This window comes from Cyprinus carpio, chromosome B18 (genome assembly GCF_018340385.1).
Source record: "Cyprinus carpio isolate SPL01 chromosome B18, ASM1834038v1, whole genome shotgun sequence".
Taxonomy (NCBI): domain Eukaryota; kingdom Metazoa; phylum Chordata; class Actinopteri; order Cypriniformes; family Cyprinidae; genus Cyprinus; species Cyprinus carpio.
The window spans coordinates 25,716,405-25,735,395 of NC_056614.1; the positions used below are offsets into that span (position 1 = coordinate 25,716,405).

At 37.4% G+C, this 18,991-nt stretch overlaps 1 pseudogene; it reads right to left on the reverse strand.

Moving 5' to 3' along the window:
- Positions 1 to 16,580, reverse strand: part of LOC109113297 — a 23,434-nt pseudogene extending 6,854 nt beyond the window's left edge.
- Between the last annotated feature and the right edge of the window lie 2,411 nt (positions 16,581 to 18,991).

Sequence of the window (18,991 nt, forward strand, 5' to 3'; positions counted from 1 at the left end):
ACTGTGACCTACACACACACACACCAGACATCAGTCAGATCCGCATGAACACTCAATGCCACAAACAGGTTCTCCATGTTTCAAAGAAGTCTCTTATTCTCACCACTAAGGCTGCATTTATTTGATCAAAAATACAGTAGCATTGTGAAAGATTTTAAAGTACTATTTAACTGTTTCATACATATATCTGAATACAACTGACAAATTAACACAAATGAGATATAGACATTTAAATAAACCAATTAAAATGACAAAAACATAACTACATTACTAAAACATAATTGATACAAATTATACGGACATTTAAAAAAAAACTAAATACTAAAACTGGAATAAAAATGTTTTAAAAAAATATAGACATTAAAAAAAACATTAAATGACAAAAACAACTAAATTACTAAAATTAATAATGTACACATTAAAAAAAAAAAAATTGTACACAAACTTATATATACTTATACACAAAGAACTAATATATAAAATGATGAAATATTATTAGAATGTAAAACAGCTGTTTTCTGTGATTTGCTGCTCAAGAAACATTTCTGATTATTATCAATGTTGAAAAAAGCATTAATATTTTTTGTGGAAACTGTGATGCATTTTTTTTTTCAGGATTCACAGATGAATAAAAAAAGTTTAAAAAATGAACAGCATTTATTTGGAAACAAATCTTTTCTAACATTATAAATGTCTTAACTGTCACTTTTGATCAATTTAATGTGCCCTTAATTAAGTATTAAGTAATAAATGTCACTTTAAAGAAATAAGTAATAAAAAAAAAAAACATCTTACTGACCTCTTTTGAAAAAAATAAAATAATATTAATATATCATATATATATATTATATATATTATTATATATATATATAGGTATTGATAATTGACTTATTTATTTGTGATTATTCATTTATTTGCCAGCTTAGTTCTATTTTTGCTATTTTTTTTTTTAATCAGTTCAATTCTAGATGATCTACTAAAACTAAAGTTCAAGTTTAAGGCATTACCTCATATTGAGTCGATAAAAGCACGGTCTTCAATGCTTTAATTAAGCTTTTGAGAAGCAGAACTAAACACTTGGCTCTGCGCGTATCATCAATCCCTGCGGGACCCTACCGGCGCTGTGATAACGATCGAGAACTAATTTAAAGCCACATTTGTTGTGTGTTTGATCCTTCCTCTAGACAGAGAACTACAAACGATTAGGAAAGACTCTCCTCCGAAAGGTCCGCACACTTCTTCGGGTCCATATAAACCTCCAACAGCTCACAGGCTAACCGACAACATCACACACATCAGCACAGCGGCCACGTGTATCGACGAACGATTTCTTAGTAAAACAGCCATATGAACATATAAAGTGAACAGTAATTTCTGTTAGATCTGATAACTGCTCACCTTAGTTATTTAGGGTCTTCATTTGATAAAACACATTGTTCATGTCGAACAATTTGTGCATAACATATTATGATGTCTTAAACGGCTTGACATAGATAATAATAATATTAATAATGAATTAATTATTATTATATTATTACTTATTACTTATTATGACCCTCACAAAATTATACAAGAATTAAAATGGAACTCAGAGTAGTAATAATATTATTAATAATATTATATAATTCTTTGTTATTTTTATGCGTCATACTATAATTAATATTAATATTATATAATAGTTCATATTAATCATGATTATATATATACTATTAACTAGCAACAGACTTTTAAATCATTGCACTAATTATTTTGCAAAATATAATTAAGAGCTGTTTTCAACTGTAATCAGACTGATCCACTTTGTGGGAATCTTTGCCCCCCCTTCAACAAATATTATATTATTTTATAACTCAATAATATGTGTTTAATCGTACAATATGAGTCTAAAAAACATTGTAATCTTTTGTGCATTATTATAAACGGTAGGACAACATAAATAATTATTATTACTGAATTGTATTTCTTAACCAGAGCTGTATTGAAATTACTAGTTATATATATACGTAGAATTCAGTATTGTTAGATCAGTTTACGATTATACAATTAATAACATTATTTCTACTCGATACTAAATAATAATAGTTACTTTTATGATGTAATTATATAATCAGTGTGGGATGTCTAACAGACTATTAAATGCTTGAATAACATTATTATTTCTACTATTATTTTATTATCAGATGAATAGACTATTGTAGAGATTACTGAAACGATTATTATTGTTGTAATAAGTATTATTATTCAAGAATTTGAAAAATGTATGTTGTAAGTCATTTGACAGGGCTTCTAACTAAGCGTCCGTGCATGTGTCGTCTGAGCTGAAGATCTCACCTTGATCTTACAGTCCATGGAGCAGGAGAGCAGGAGATGACCGGACACCGGGAACAGACGGATGGCGCTGACCCCCTGCAGACAGGAGACGTGTGAGTCACACAGAGACCTGCGCAGGACGCTCCCTTATAGGAAAATTACTCAAAACTAACTAAAACACTGACATCTAAGATCTGTGCTTGTGTGTGTGTGTATGTGTGTTTGCTTGGAGAGAGAGAGAGAGAGACTGTGGTGCAAGCAGAGAGAGAGAGAGACAGAGAACAAGCAGTGTGTGTGTGTGTGAGTAAGGAGAGCGAACGAGCAGTGTGTGTGTTTGACCGACGCACGGAGAGAGATAGAGAGCCGAGAGAGAGATGAGAGAGGGAGAAGAGTGTGTGTGCTTGTAGTTGAAAGCGAGAGTGAGAGTTGGTGTTTTGTTGGGTGTGTGTGTGTGTGTGTGTGAGAGAGAGGAGTGAGTGTGTGTGCTAGCATTACAGCAATACATCACATCCTCCCTCTTCATTGGGTTTACATAGAACATTTTCAACACCCCATACATAGAAAAAAGAATCAGTATCATTCACCAGTTCATAATACTTATACTCCATAACCAGCCTACTCTTTACCAGAGCTTTGAACATGTCCCAAGGATCATTTTCACTATTGCACTGCATTTTTCTCTTTCTTGTCAACCACACTGCCCATTTTTGCCATACCAAATAAAACATTTATCAGGACAATTCTCCTTTTATTTGAGGTGTTATATTTTGGACCAAAAATAAACAAACTATTTGTAAAAAATAAAAACAAAATCATGACCCAGGTTATTTAACACACCCATAATTCCTGCTAGACTGGGATATTGACTCAGGTTTTTTAAAAAACGTTTCTGGTAGCCCACAAAACAAACACTCTTCTCCTTGCAAAGGATTAAGATGAACTTTATAACGATTTGTTGCTAAAATCCAATGAGAAATCCTCCATTGCAAGTCTCCACTTCTTTTTCTCAATGGTTTCTTATACAACGTCCTCCAACATCCTTTTGGAGAGGCCTCTGATTCAAGTGAATTAGTCCATTTGGTCTCTGGAATATCTTGCAATGCTCTTAAATTTAAGTATTTTACGCATACCAGATAAAATGCCTTCTTAGATATTGTGTCAAAACGACTGATTTCAGGTATTTTAAAAGACAGTAATCTTCCATCACCCTCCTGCCAATCTCCTACATTTACACCCACCCTGATGCTGGGAAAACAGTTTTTCAACCCTTTCTGCTTGCACAGGTACATTAAAACACTCCTGCAATTCAGCTAATAATTTTTCAACAACCCTAACAGAATGAACACCAATCTTCGAGGCCAGTTCAGTTCCGCAGCAATCCATTTGCCCCCCGACTGAAGCTGACCGATTTTACATATTCCTGCTTTAACTAAGCTTATACATACACCTTTAGATTTTAACAGCACACTAGATAAAAGCGGATTAAAAATCAAAGGTTCTTCCAGCACCCACTCATGGGTTACTTCGGACAGCTCTCTTTTAACCATAAATATTTGCCACACATTTTTAAGACTGATTCATAAAAAGATGGGAGTCCATTAAAATCTACTTCCTTCAAATTCATTAAGAATAGGTGCCTATCCAAGTTCATCCGCCCAACTCTTCTTAATAAAGCACAAGCTATTTCAGTCCAGTTCTGCGGCTGATTATATAGGAGTCTTTTCACAATCTGTAGTCTGAACGCAGCGACCTTGGACTTAATGTCCATGAGGCCTTGACCTCCTTCACTTAACTGCAGGTACAGTACTGATTCTCTTAGCCAGTGTTGTCCATTCCAAAAAAAAATTTACCAACACTCTCTGAATTTCTTTAATTAATCCATCTGGTGGATTTAAAACAATTAATTTATGCCATAAAATAGAGGCCGCAAGATTATTATTGACCAATACTCTCCCTCTATATGATGATAATTGAGGTACAATCCAATTCCATTTTGATACCCTCTTACAAATTTTATCATTAACACCTTCCCAATTTTTTCCTTTGGTATTCTTCTGAACCCAAAAAGATGCCTAAAAACTTAAATCCCTCTTTTTCCCACCTTACATTTCCAGGGATAACAGGTTACATTGATATGACAACATTCCTCTTTTTCAGTACACCAAAAAGCTTTCAGTTTTGCTCCAGTTCAGTTTAGCAGAAGACGCTCTCTCATATAAAGAGATACTGTAAATAACAACATCAATATCTCTTTGATCTTTCACGATCACAGTTATGTCGTCTGCATATGCTGTTAACTTAAACGCATTGCAGCTACCATCTACCTTTAGACCAGACATTTCCTTTCTCAACATACATTATACTGCTAATGCGTATAACTGACCGGATAGTGGGCATCCTTGTCTTATGCCTTTAAGCAAACTTATTGGTTTACTTAACCCACCACCTATTTTTAGAATACAAGAGGCATTCATATATAAGAGTTTGATCCACGACATAAAACCATCTCCAAACCCAAAAGCAGTCATTGTATCATACAGAAAACCATGATCCACTCTATCGAATGCTTTTTTTCCTGGTCTAAGAACAGAAAACCAACATTCACTTCATGTAGTTTTAGTGTAATCTAAAATGTCCCTGATCATAAAAAATATTATCATATATGGATCTTTCCGTATTGCAGTAGGATTGATCTTGATGTATTACGTCTCCTAATACAGTTTTCAGCCTATTTGCCAACACTTTAGCTATTAGCTTATAGTCCGTTTGTTAAAATTGACACAGGCCTCCAGTTTTTAAGATCACTCAGTCCCCCTTTTTTCGGTAATAATGTTAATACTGCCCGTTGGCAACTTGTGGGAAGGCGTTTTTTTCTTTAAAACACTCTTGGATCACCTCATACAGATCTCTTCCGATGTAGTTCCACATAGCTTTAAAAAAGTCCACTGATAGTCCATCAATTCCAGGGGCTCTTCCCGCCTTCATCTGTTTTAACGCATCAGTCAACTCCTCAAATAATACAGAACTGTCCAAACTCTCCCTCTGTGTTTTAGTGAGAGAAGGCAACTGCTGCAGTATCTGTGAAACACATTCAGGATCCGTTTCTTCCTTTCTATACAAGTTTGAGTAAAAGTCCACCGCAATCTTTCTCATTTCTCTTGCCTCAAAAGTCTTTTGTCCATCGGGTTTTGTCAGACAATACATTTCATTTTGTTGTTTTGACACCTTTTCTAAATTAAAAAAATATGCAGTGGGAGCATCAATCTCATGAACAGACATTAAATCGTGATCTTATCAGGGCACCTTTTGCCCGCACTTGCAACAAATCTTCTAGATCTCGTTTCTTTTCACCCAACATGCCAGCTGAACATGCATTAGATTCCTGAATCATACCAGATGTAATATAAAAAATCTCTTGTTCTATTTCAGAAATTTTCTGTTTTATTTTTCTTGTTGAAAAATTTTTATATTTCAGAAATTTTCTGTTTTATTTGTGTTCTTTCCTATTTCCCACCACTGTATCAAATTATCAAAATCCTTTTTCTTAGAAACCCATTCCTTTCCAAAACATTTCAAATCTCTCAATGAACTCTCTTTCTTTCAACAATGCAGCATTAAATTTCCAATATGGACTTTTTAAATTTTGCTTGACTCAAAACAATATTCACTGTGATCAAATTGTTATCTGATAGACAACATGGAAAAATATCACACCCCATTATTCTATTATTTTCAGCACACTTGACATAAAACCTGTCCAGTCTGGCTACACTTATCCTTCACTGCGAAACTTTGGTCCATGTAAAGTGCTTCACCTCTTTATTCCTGTCTCTCCATACATCTACCAAGTCATTCTGAACTATAAAACTTTTTAAAACAGCAGCTGATACAGGATGTGGGTTCTTCATTATTTCTATCTACAAGAAAGTTAAGAGAACAATTCCAATCCCCACCAATGATTAACATCCCATCTAAAGTATAGCTTTTTAAAAACTCTCCTAATTTTCTAAACATGATTATTTTATCTGCCCCTTTCTTTGGAGCATAAATATTTATAAAAACGAATATCTGATTTTCAACTTTTGCTTTCACCATCAATATACGTCCTCTCTCTATTTCTGTTCTGATAAAATGTTAACATTAAGATGAGTTGCAAATAAAATAGCTACACCTGCACTAACATTTTGTGCCATGGCTTAAACAAACCTTTCCTTCCCACCACAAATTTAACTCAGATTAATTTTTTATATCACTGTGGGTTTCTTGTAAAAATATTACTTCTGAGTCTTTAAGCCTAAGAAACTCAGAGAGTAAAACTCTCTTTTCCCTCCATCCCTTAACCCATTAACGTTCAGTGATCCTAATCTAAGAATCTGCATGGCAGGGAAGATGGAAAAAAAACAAAAGACAGAAAAGAAAAACAACAATTAGAATATATCCCCACACCCATGTGCTTTATTTTTTCCGTTTTTGACAATTTTACGTTTCCTTTCTGAGTTTTACGTACGTTTGTTAGAAACTTTTTCAGCCGAAATCGTTTCTGTTTTGAAATGACCTCGTAGCCCGTCGCCTTCTGTGCTTTCACCACGGATTTTATAAACTTATTAACATCTGGGAAATATTTTGCCACATCAACCTTTTTCCCTTTAGTTAAATCCAGAAAAGCATTTAATTCTTCAACCGAATACACCTCCTCCACCGCCTGACTACAATCAATCTCCGAGAAAACCGAACAATTGTCACAATCCTCCAAGGTCTTCATCACTGTTTTCACTCTCCATAATCACATTATTCTGTAGCTCGCTAACACTCGCAACCTCTTCAACATACACCACCTTCCTTCTCCTTAACTACATCCACTACATCCCCCAAACCCAATCGAGCCTACAGCATTACCACCAGCTCGCATAGATGAAATAAACTCACTCACCTCCGACTTTGAACTTGGATCTAAAGCACTCTTCTCGGGTGGAGAAACCAGTCTGGGGATGAACGCTGGGATTCCCTGCCGAAACCGTAGCCTCCAAATCGTTCTCGTTAACCGCGATTATCTTTGTTTTTTCCCTGGAATCATTCCATCCTTTGCGACTATGGGCCTTTTTTTTTTCTTTATCTTTACTTTCGCTTTGCACTGCTTGCTTATCCATTCATTCTTTTCATTTTCTGATTGTTTCTTATGCGGGCACGTGAAACTTCTTATGTCCTAAATCCCCGCAATCGAAACATCTCAAGCTATCCGTTGTTGCAAAAATCATATAGGAACTGTCCCCGGTGTTGAATACGAAACGAGATATCCAATTCCTTAGATTGCGCGTTTAAAAAACATGAACACTTGCCTTCGAAAAGACAGCACATGTTTTAAAGATGCGTTCTTACCACCCACCCGAGCGGCAACATTTTAATGGATCCAGCAAACTTTCCAAAGCGACTCAATTCTTTTATAATTTGCTCGTTGGAAAATGAATGGCGGAGCATTTGAAATGTAACCCCTGGTAGCAGGTGCGCGCCAAAGGCGTTACTTGCACCAGGGAATCGGCACAACAATTCCCTTTTCAACAAGGGTGTTTACGAATTTTTCATCTTTTAAAAACACCACTACCGCCTTGTTCATTCTGGATGCCGATGCTATATTTTCGTGCCCCACAATCTCGCCCACCCCCCCCCCTTTTTTGCTAACAATACATCTTCTACGGTAAAACCTTGATCCGAGAACACTTTACACCCATTTTTGATTGATAACCCCGGTGTTCTCTCGCCTGGGAGAGACGCCATGGCCTTAACTAAATAAATAAATTACCCCAGTTTTTTTGTATTTTTCCCCCTTTTTCAAAAACATAAAATAAAATTAGTGATAAACCCAAAAAAAAAAAAAAAAAAAAACCAAAACCACAGAAAAAGAAGTTTAAACTTGAAAACAACTTCAAACCGTGCCGCTCTCAACCCTCCACACCACACTTCCGTTCCCCAGCATGCAACCCACACGCAGAGAGGAGGAGAGAGAGAGAGAGAGGAGAGAGAGAGAGAGAGAGAGTGATGTTGTGTGTGTGTTGAGAGAGGGTGATGTGTGTGTGTGTGGTGTGACTAGACTGTGTGAGGAACGACAAGAGCGAGGATAAGAGAGACGCAATGAGATGACGAGTGAAAAGGAAAAAAAGTGTGAAAGGTGGTGTGCTGCGAGAGAGAGAGAGAGAGAGCGAGAGAGAGAGGAGAGATGAGAGAGAGAGTGTTTGTGTGTTGTTTGGACAGAGAGAGTGCCAGTGTGTGTGTGTTGTAGTGTGTGTGTGTTAGTCGTGTGTGTGTGTTGGACGAGAGAAGTGAGGAAGAGAGAGAGAGAAGTAGAGGAGAGAGTGAGCTGTACGTGTTGGTCTGACGAGATGAGAGTGAGATGTGGTGTTACTTCTGTTGGGTGCAGAGTAGAGAGAGCGAAGAGAGAGATAGAGAGAGGTGTGTGCGTGTGTGTGTGAGATCTGGAAGAGCAAGAGATACAGAGACGAAGATGATGAGAGAGATGAGACATGTTGGCTGCGTGGACGAGTGGACAGCTCTAGAGTGTTGGTTGGTGTGGGTTGTGGAAGGAAGCGAGGAGAGAGATAGTGTTAGTGGTTGTGTGTGTAGTCAAGAAGAGTGTGTGGTGCTGAGAGTGTTGGTGAGTGCGTTTGTAGAAGTGTGTGTGTGTGAGAGAGAGAGAGAGAGAAGAGAGCGAGAGAGAGAGTGTGTGTGAGAGATATGGTGAGGAGTGTGTGTGTGAGCAGTGAGTGTGAGAGTGTGTGTCGTGATGAGAGAGAGAGTTGTGACGTTGTCAAGTTGCGGTAGTGTTGTGTGTGTGTGAGGATGAGGTGTGCAGTGTCCTGTGTGGGAGAGAGTTGTGCAGCAGTCTGGTGGTGTTTAGAGTGACTGAGAGTGTACCGTCGATGCTGACTCATGTGAGAGTGTGTGTGGGGAGTGTAGAGGTGGTGGGAGTGTGAAGTGTGAGACGAGAGTTGTGACAGTGGACTGTGAGTGGGTGTGTTGAGTGAGTGTGAGAGTGTTTGTGTGGCAGAGGAGAGAGAGACGAGCGAGAGAGAGTGTGTGTGAGTGAGTGTGAGAGTGTGTGTGTGTGTGAGAGAGAGAGAGAGAGAGCGAGAGAGAGAGTGTGTGTGAGAGAGTGTGAGAGTGTGTGTGTGAGTGAGTGTGAGAGTGTGTGTGTGAGAGAGAGAGTGTGTGAGTGCGTAGAAGTGTGTGTGAGAGAGTGTGAGAGTGTGTGTGTGTGTGAGTGTGAGGGGTGAGTGTGTGTGTGTGGTGAGAGGGGTTGTGGAGAGAGTGTGTGAGTGATTGAGAGTGTGTGTGTGAGTGAGAGTGAGTGTGTGAGGTGAGTGTGAGAGTGTGTTTGGTGAGTGAGCGAGTGTGTGAGTGCAGTGGAGTGTGAGAGGTGTGTGGTGAGAGGTGAGGGAGTGTGAGTGTGTGTGAAGCTGAGTGTGTGAGTGTGTGTGTGAGAGAGAGTGTGTGTGTGTTAGAGAGAGTGTGTGTTTGATTGTGTGTGAGAGTGTGTGTCGTGAGAAGAGAGAGAGTGGTGTGTGAGTGACTGATGAGAGTGTGCTGTGGTGAGAGAGAGAGAGAAAGGAGCGGAGAGAGGAAGTGTGGTGAGTGAGTGTAGAGGTGTGTGTGTGAGAGAGAGAGTGGCGAGCCGAGAGCGGAGAGAGAGAGTGTGTGTGAGAGAGTGTGAGAGTGTGTGATGTGAGAGGAGTGTGAGAGTGTGTGTGTGAGTGAGTGTATCTAAATTTACATTTAGTCATTAAGCAGGTGCTTTTACCAAAGGGACAACAGAAGCAATCAACACCACAAAACAGCCAAATACAGGCAAGTGCATATTAGTATACTTATATATTATTATAGTGTTATATTTCAATTTCACAAAGAAACGTGCAGCATTTTGTCCAAGTTAAGAGTTGAGTGTATATTATTATAGTGTTATCGTTTCATAATTTCATTTGAGACTTGACTAAACTAATATTTTAAGCCCTACCCTTGGTGTGTTAGCCCGGGATCAAGACGTGCAGGCTGTTCTTGGCGCAAGGGTGTGAAACGCCATCTAATTGTCCGGGGTACTCCGTCCTAAAAGCCTGAGCGGGCCAAAGGGTTGATGCCGCCGTCTCTGAGGAACGTAGCAAGATGACGAGCCCGGCACTGGTAACATCGCGTCACGCGTCTGCTTGGACGTCTTTGACTGTAATGAGGAAGAGAAAGGGGTTTAGCAGCAGATGGCAGACTTGTTTAGCTGCGTGTTTGTGGCTGTGTGTCGTACCGTGCAGGACGGTCTTCTCCTCCGCTGGAGCCTCTTCTTCATTCTTGCCTCTCTTCTGTCTCTTGCTCATCTAGCTCCTTCTGTTCATCCTGTCACATCAAAACATGATTAAGAAAATGATTAGTCTGTAATAACACCGGTTAAAGACGAACACTTGGTGTAGGATTTACTTTGAATCAACTTTCAGTCAGATATTGCTATATAAATAATTCAACTGCTTTATAAATAAGTATTTTCGTGTGATCATAAATCGATTCACCTCATCATAGACGGAAGGCTCTGAATGTCTTACCTCGGAGGGTTTGGCCCCGTCTCTCTCATCCTGGTATTTGGCCCAGGGGAGCTCGAGGAACGCATGTCCGATGTCTGATGCATGTTCCTCCTTTCACCATTTCTCCGTCTTCTCGGTATTTCTTCGCTGTACGTCTCCACCGCCATCAAGGCGCCTGGTGCAGGGAACATAAACAAGATCAATCAAATTAACATTTACTGTGCATGCAATACAACAACGACGATGCGCAACGCGAAAGTCACGGGTTGAGAATAGATGACAAAGAAGCCCCGAACAACACGCATTATTGTTAAAACCTTTATTTTTTTTAACTCACACAGCTGATGCATTAAAATAACGATGTGGGAAGATCAAACATTTCATAGAGATCAACATGACAAAAAATGATGGAAAAACAAAGAACATGTACGGTGAGAGTTGGCATTATTATGCATTATAACATTGATATTGAGAAAATAATTTGATGTGCTGAATTGCTGCTCGAAAAACATTTATAAGCATTTATTAATGTTCCGAGTTAACTTTTTCAGGATTCACAACTTTTTGTACCATTATAAAATGTATTATATCACTCACTTTAAAAGCATCCTTGCCTAAATAAATTAGGATTGTTTTTCTATAATTTGGAAATAAAATTACATTGACTTCAGAAGCTTTGAAGGGTGGAGTGTATAATGTTTTTCATTTCAGGGTAAACGCTGGGCTGGTAAGCTTTTTTATTCCTCAAAAGAACCCTGATAAACAATGTTCTCAACTGTTTTAGAAACTGTAAATAAGAATAGTTAAATGTTTTTAAGCAGCAAATCAGCATATTTAGAATGGCGTTCTGAAGATAATGTGACACTGAAGACTGGAGTAATGATGCACAGAAAATACAGCTACCACATCACAGAAATAAATTACAGTTTAACAGATATTAGCATAGAAAACTGCTGTTTTAAACATAGTACAAACTATTCTCCACACTTTCAAACTCAATGCCATGGTGGTGATTCGAAGCAAGACGAGACTTCGTTAAAAACATTAAAAATCCTATTGTTCCAAACTTTGACCATGGTAGTGTATGTCAGGACGTCCGTTTTGATTGACTGTTGTTTTCATATTTAGGGGCCTATGATTTCTGTGATCGCGAGAAGCAGCGAGGAATCCAGTCATTAAGAAGCAGATTGTCATGGTTCAAGGGGGAATGTCACAGAATTTGGCAATTTTTTTATGAATTACATCACAAAAGTAGGTCATTACCTTAAATAACTCTCGATAGGACTAATATCACTGTAATACTATTAAGTGCAAAGTCAATTTAAATATAATCCTAGAGTTCTGCTTGTGTCCTGTTAATGAATGGCGCAGAACGCCCGCGGTGTCAAACTCTTCTCCAACACAGAAAGCACGCAAAGGACGCTTGCACGGTGATTCAGCGTCTGCCCGTCTCACTAAACAAGGGATGTAACAATAGAAGAAACATCTCCAAGCTGTCTGAGAGTCACTTCATGAGCATTGACCGTTTTTGATTGATGATAAAACTAGTCTCATATCACATACACACCACACTGTAAGGTTCATGGCACCGTCAAAGTTTAAAAGTCCGGTTTGATTTGGAAGTCTATTTTTCAGATAGAATTACATCTATAATAGAAATTACTATACTAAATGAAAAAAAACATTTTTTAAGAATAATCAACACAGCTTTCTTCCAATGTTTAATTTTAATAGGTAAAGGTCCCTTATGTTTGCCACAATAGAAAAATGTAAGGTACTATGTAGTATTGCGCAGTTTTACATTTCAATAATTAACAAGGATAAATATGAAATTAATGTTGTAGGCCTTCATCTGATACCAGAAAAAAATTTCATACACAACACAGAATTCTGAGGAGAAAAAAACATTTCACAAGGCACTTTACTACTAAAATAACAGGATTAAATGAAGTTTTTTAAGCATTTCAAATAATTAAGACAATGCCTAAAAACACGAATTTATTTGGTAAACAATTAAAAAAGTATGGTGAGAAAATAATAAAACATTTCATAGGGCCGTTTTTTAAACAACAAGTAATTTGATTCTTTTTTGTAAACTTTATTAAAATTGATGTGGAAAATGTATACATTTCACTGGGTTTCTAAGTAATAAGCTAAGACAATGGCTTTTTTAAATTAATAATCTTTAATTTAACTATTAAAAAGGAGTCGAGAAAAATTAAAACAGAAAAAAAAAACAGAATCCAGAAAAATTTAATGGAAAAAACGGAATTTGAAAAAATAAAATAAAACGGATTTCATTTTGTTGTAATAATTGGAATTTGAAAATGTATGGTAATAAGGGTTTAGATGGTGTCCTAATAATTGCAAGACAAACATGATGGAAATATTTAATGGAAAACAATGTAGTTGCTGGACGAGACCGCAACTGGGTCCACAGCGGGGTCCAGAGCGTAAACCTGATAAACACACATCTGTATATTGGACACAAAATCATTGTTCCCTGCCGAGACATGTTGTGAGGCGTGAATCGTGAAGAATGAGGTGTTTATATTGAGGTGTATGTGTAAACGTTGTTTTCTGCTGCTCGGAAACATGAAGGTCGTGTGACGTGAGCAGGCTCGGCGTAAACGGGAAGCATGTTTGCTCGGAGAGGCACATCTGACCCCTGTTCGATCCTGAACGGGATTGGTTGGTCCGAACTGGAAAACGAGATGAGAGGCGCTGATAAATGTAAACGTTCATCAAGAACAAACTTTAGGTGTACAGGTTCTTTATTTTTCAAAAAACAAAAAAAAAAATAGGGGCCCCAGCCTGAAACTCTGAAGCAGGTTGTAAAAGCTGAACAAGAGCATTTAAAATTTTGACCGATAGCATGATTTAACATATTGCTAAACACGTTGGTAGAATGGTTTTAACATGATTAGCATGTTGCTGCCATGTTTCTACAGGATTAGCATGATGTTAACATATTGCTAGCATGTTTCTGGCATGATTAACATTGGTTGTATGCACTGCTTAGATGTTTTTACCACGAATTAACAGTTCGCCGCATGACTTGCATGTTCTAGGCACAGTAATCGCATGGCGTTAGCATGTGACTATACATGTATCAACCTATTTAGATCATGCTGCTAACATGTTGCTCACATGATTAGCATGTGTTGCTAGCATGTTTTCTAGAGCTGATTAGCATGTTTTCAGCATGATTAGCATGTTAAACACGTTCTCTAGCAATGATTTAGCATGTTGACCTGAATTGTTTCTAGCATGATTAGCTCATCGCTAGCAATTTACTAGCCATGATTAGCATGTTACTAGTCATGTTTCTGGCCACGTATTAACCTGCTGTTAGCTATTGGCTAGTCACGTTCCTAACACATGATTAGAATTATTTGCTAGCATGTTTCTAACATGATTAGCTTATTAACACGTTTCTAACATGGTTAGCTTGTTAACACGTTTCTAACATGATTAGTATGTTGACGGGCCATGTTTCTACCATGATTAGTCTGTTGCTAGCCATTTTAATAGCATGGATTAGCATGAAGGATTGTAGCCGTCTCTGCATGATTACAAATGGTGTTAAGTATATTGTCTGCATGTTTCTAACATAAGCAGTATGCTAACATGTTCCCTCTCCAAACATTTGATTAGCATGTTGACTGAATGTTTCTACCATGATAACGCATGGTTGCTAGCATTTTACTAGAAGCATGATTAGGTAGGGTTAATAACATGTTGTCTGGATGATTAGCTTGTTGCTAGTATTTTACTAGCATGATTTGCATGTTGTTAACGGGACTTAACACACTGCTAGCATATTTTAGCATGATTTAATACTAGTATGTTTGCTAATACTAGTATTAATTGCTAGTATGTTTTACCACACTGATAACATGATTAGCATGTTGCTAGCATGAATTAGTACATTGATAGCAAGTCTGAAGGTGTGTCCCAAATCGTGTACAAATCGCTATGCTATGATGTTTTGCAGTGTAAACAGAGTGAGTAGTGCGTTCACACTGAAAATTCCAAACAGAAAAAGAGCTCTTTAATAACCGAAAAAACAAAGTGTGGAATGTTGGACACGTCATGCACTCAACTGTCGTGTCTCTTATTTAATTTAGTGAAGGGGGAGGGGGTGGGGCTAGAATACTATTATTATTGATGAAATAATATATTTGATTGGTTTGAAAATGTGATATTGATTTTATACAACAGTTTTAGACACCATATTTCCTGATTTTGCTCTATTTCGACAACAAAAATAATTTGCAACAAATTTTTTTTACATAATTTCGAATATTATTCAATTTTTTTAAAGTTTTATGTTTTTCATGTTTACAGTATTGTATGCATTTTTTATTGACGTTTATGTGCTGTATTGTGCAGTTTGTTTATGCATTTTGTAAATGCATCTTAATGAATTTTCAGTTATCATGCAAAGATCAATTTTTCTGATACTGATTTCATTTGCTCGACAACCGCCAGCGCCTAAATGTCTTATAATTCTAACTGACTGATTAAATGTAAGAATTTGACTCAAATGATGATGCACACTTTCAGAAAGAAATGGCTTAATTGTAAAACATGACCATAAAAGGTTAAAAATCCATTTAAACGTATTGGAAAAGATTATTTCTATCACTGCTGTGAACTGACCGCCACACAGAAGATGTAGAGTTCTGGGACGCAGCTTTACACTCGTTTCAACGCTTGGCTAGTGAGATCAACAGAATAGAAATATTAGGTAGAATGGAAGCTTAAATAGAAAGAGTACATAGAGGGGAAGCCTGACTGAATCTCGAGGGATTCTGGGAGTTTGAATTTGAATTTTGACAGTTGGAGTTTGAATTTTGTCAGTTGGAGTTTGAACAGTCTTGGCTCATCTGAACACTCCCTCAGTGTAAGTCTATGGGATTTTTATGATTTTTAATCTTAATTTTTATGAAAACTTTTGGTGTTTGGAGTTTGAAGAGTCTTGGCAACTCTGAATAATTGTAAGTCTAAAGATCTGCACAGAGTTTGGTGCTTGGTAGCTTGAGTCTGAGTTCAGAAATTGAGTCTGAGAATAAGAAGACGCTTAAATAGCAGATCAGTAGTTTGTCTTTCTCAAGCCAATCCAATAAGACGCTCATATCACATCTTACACTCAATAACTGAAAAACACAGTATGCATGCATCAGTCGGTCACCTCTGGAGCAAACATGGTTTCATATTTAGGGTTGTACGTGACTTCTTTGAGCGCTGGATCAAGATGAACACCGGTCTCAACATCTTCCTGACAAACACAACACAACAAAGGATTTTACTTGCTATTAAGTGAAAAGAACACCAAAATTAACAACATTTTACTCGACTGTTTATCCTACAGAGCTAATACACAAACATGTCAAAACATATTTCGCTTAAAAACAGTAAAATCTAACTGTACTGAAGCAGTGTGAGGTTTGTTTGACGCGAGTGGCGCGTTTCTTGTTTACCTTCACGGCGACTTCAGGCGCGGAATTCAGAGCGGCTAACGCCGTTATAGTGCTGGATTTTAACGGCTGAAGATGAGCTACCGCGTCTGGATCGACCTTCTGCGCGCCGTTACCGGATTCGGACTCGTTTTCCGAATCTGAGTCGCTGCCGTACGAAACGAGGGAACTCGCCACCGCCGCCATCTTGAATGTTGTGGGTATTTCGTCAGCGGGTCCTCATAGATGAATGCTGTTCGTAAATTAATTCGCACTTTAAATATAATATTATAAACACATGTTTCATAATATAAATATGTACACATTAAAAACATTGTTTTATATGTCTGAAATGTAATGTCAAGGGAGCGCAGTTATTGTAGCGAAGTAATTAGAAGTTTTTATCTTTCAGGACGCGTCCTGAGAGGAACCCGCTCACAAGAGCGCGCATTGCGACGTTAACGCGTATTCTATTTTGCGCGTATCCCACGTTTTATTTTATTTTTTCTCTAGGGTTATAATAGTTAACTAAAACTGAAACTATAAAACCATTCTTGTTACTTGTAATAGAAGTAGTTAACTGAAAAAAAAAAAAATTCTGATTTTTTTTAGCTTAACTTGTACTAAAATAACTAAATCTTTAATGAAAACGAATAAAATATGCACAGGAAATTTAAATAACTTATAAAAATGACAAAAAAAAAAACAACAACAATGAACAATCAGTAAAACTTTAACACAAAAATAAAATAAAAAATATTTTGTGTGTGTGTGTGTGTGTGCTGTGTTTTTGTGTGTGTGTATATATATATATATATAGTTATATCATATATATATATATGATATATATATATATATAATGTTTTTTTTTATAAAGAAGTCTCTTTCAAGTCTGCTCATCAAGGCTGCATTTATTTGATCATAAATACAGAAAAAAACTGTAATATTTTGAAATACTATTGCGGTTTAAAATAATGGTTTTCTATTTTAATATAGTTTAAACTGTAATTTATTTCTGTGATGCACAGCTGTATTTTCAGCATCATTACTCCAGTCTTCAGTGTCACGTGATCTTCAGAAATCATAATAATATGCTGATATGCACTAAGAAGCATACTACGAACACTATACACACTGTATTCTCTATAAAACGTATTATGCCAGTCTGAATTCTGTCAGGAATGTGCGTGGTTTTAACAAAACAACTCGCATACAACACCGGCGCTATATAAATTGTTTGTATTCGCGATAACTCTGATTGGACGAATGGGTGTGGTCTGTGCGCGGTGTCAGCCAATCAGCTGAGGGATCCCGCTGTGGGCGGGGGCGCGGTTTGTGCGGTTTGTGGCAGCGGGTTCAGTTTGGTGCCGTCTGCAGGGGGTGGGGGTGGAGCTATAGTTGGGTGATTTATGTAATTTATTTATTTAATGAACACCGCGCGACTGAACCGACGGGAATATTTTAAGGAATAACATCAGGAAAGCATGGAATAATACGAATACATAACATTTATTCAGGTATGATGTTTTATGCATGCTTGCTTTGAATTATGCACTGTTCTATACTGCATTTTTCCATTTGCATTTAAAATTCTTTGTAAAACACATCCATGGGGAAAAGTGTTCTTATATGCATATTCAATTTTTCGCGTTTATCTTCTTTGGCTGATGCATTTACGATGTAAACCAGCTCTGCTCGGCCCCATTCAGGAGTGGATGACAGGTGTGGGTTGAATTATGCATGCATGTGAAATAACTTGCATAATGTGAAGCATCCCGAATGAACTAGATGTGAGCTTTACTACACGCGACTGCTGTTTGTTTTTTTATTGAATGCATAAAAAAATCATGCTGATCAGAGATGAATGCATTCAAGGGGAAGGGGTGTCACATCTGTATGGGGAAACACAAGGCAAACTATCACACTGAAATGCAATGCAGTTTGAATGCTTGCTAAACAGTGTGCACTCCAGATTACTGCTGGGATGGCATGCCAAATATTTAGCAGTAGGATACAAAAAATACTTGAGTTGTTACAAGCAAATATAACATTATAGTGCATACTCAATGCATAAAGCAAATACATCCCTTATTGGTGCGAATGAAGTGTACATCTGAGCTCAGTTTTGTGCTTGCAGGGGGAAGGGCACAGACACTGGAAGACTCGCTTTGTGAAACCCGAGACTTCAGGAAACACAAAGCATCTCCATCGCTTCTCTGTTCATTAGATGCATTTAAAATAACAGCACATTTCAAACAGAGGCATGCTTTTCTCGTGCTTTAACGCATGAACATCTTATACAGTTGTTGTTTTATTCACGAATGAGGTGCTGTGTGTGAGATACGAGGAGGAATGATTCGTTTTAATGAATCGGTTAGTTCACCGACGCCGCTCAAAGATCCGAATCGCGAAACGTTTTTGTTGTTGTTGTCAAATATTTTTTCTAGTTTAATTTTTCGGTTTTACTGCCAAATTAAGGTATTGATTTGCCTCTTCTCGGGTGATTTACAAACGGTTCGGATCTTTAAAAAGAACCGACTCGAAAGACTCGGTTCGATCGGGCATCACTAGCGTGCGACCACATGCAGCGTTCACTTCAAACTTTATTTGGCTTGTATTGCCAAAGCATTAATAAAAACCTTATATAATGCTCTAATGCAGCGTTTA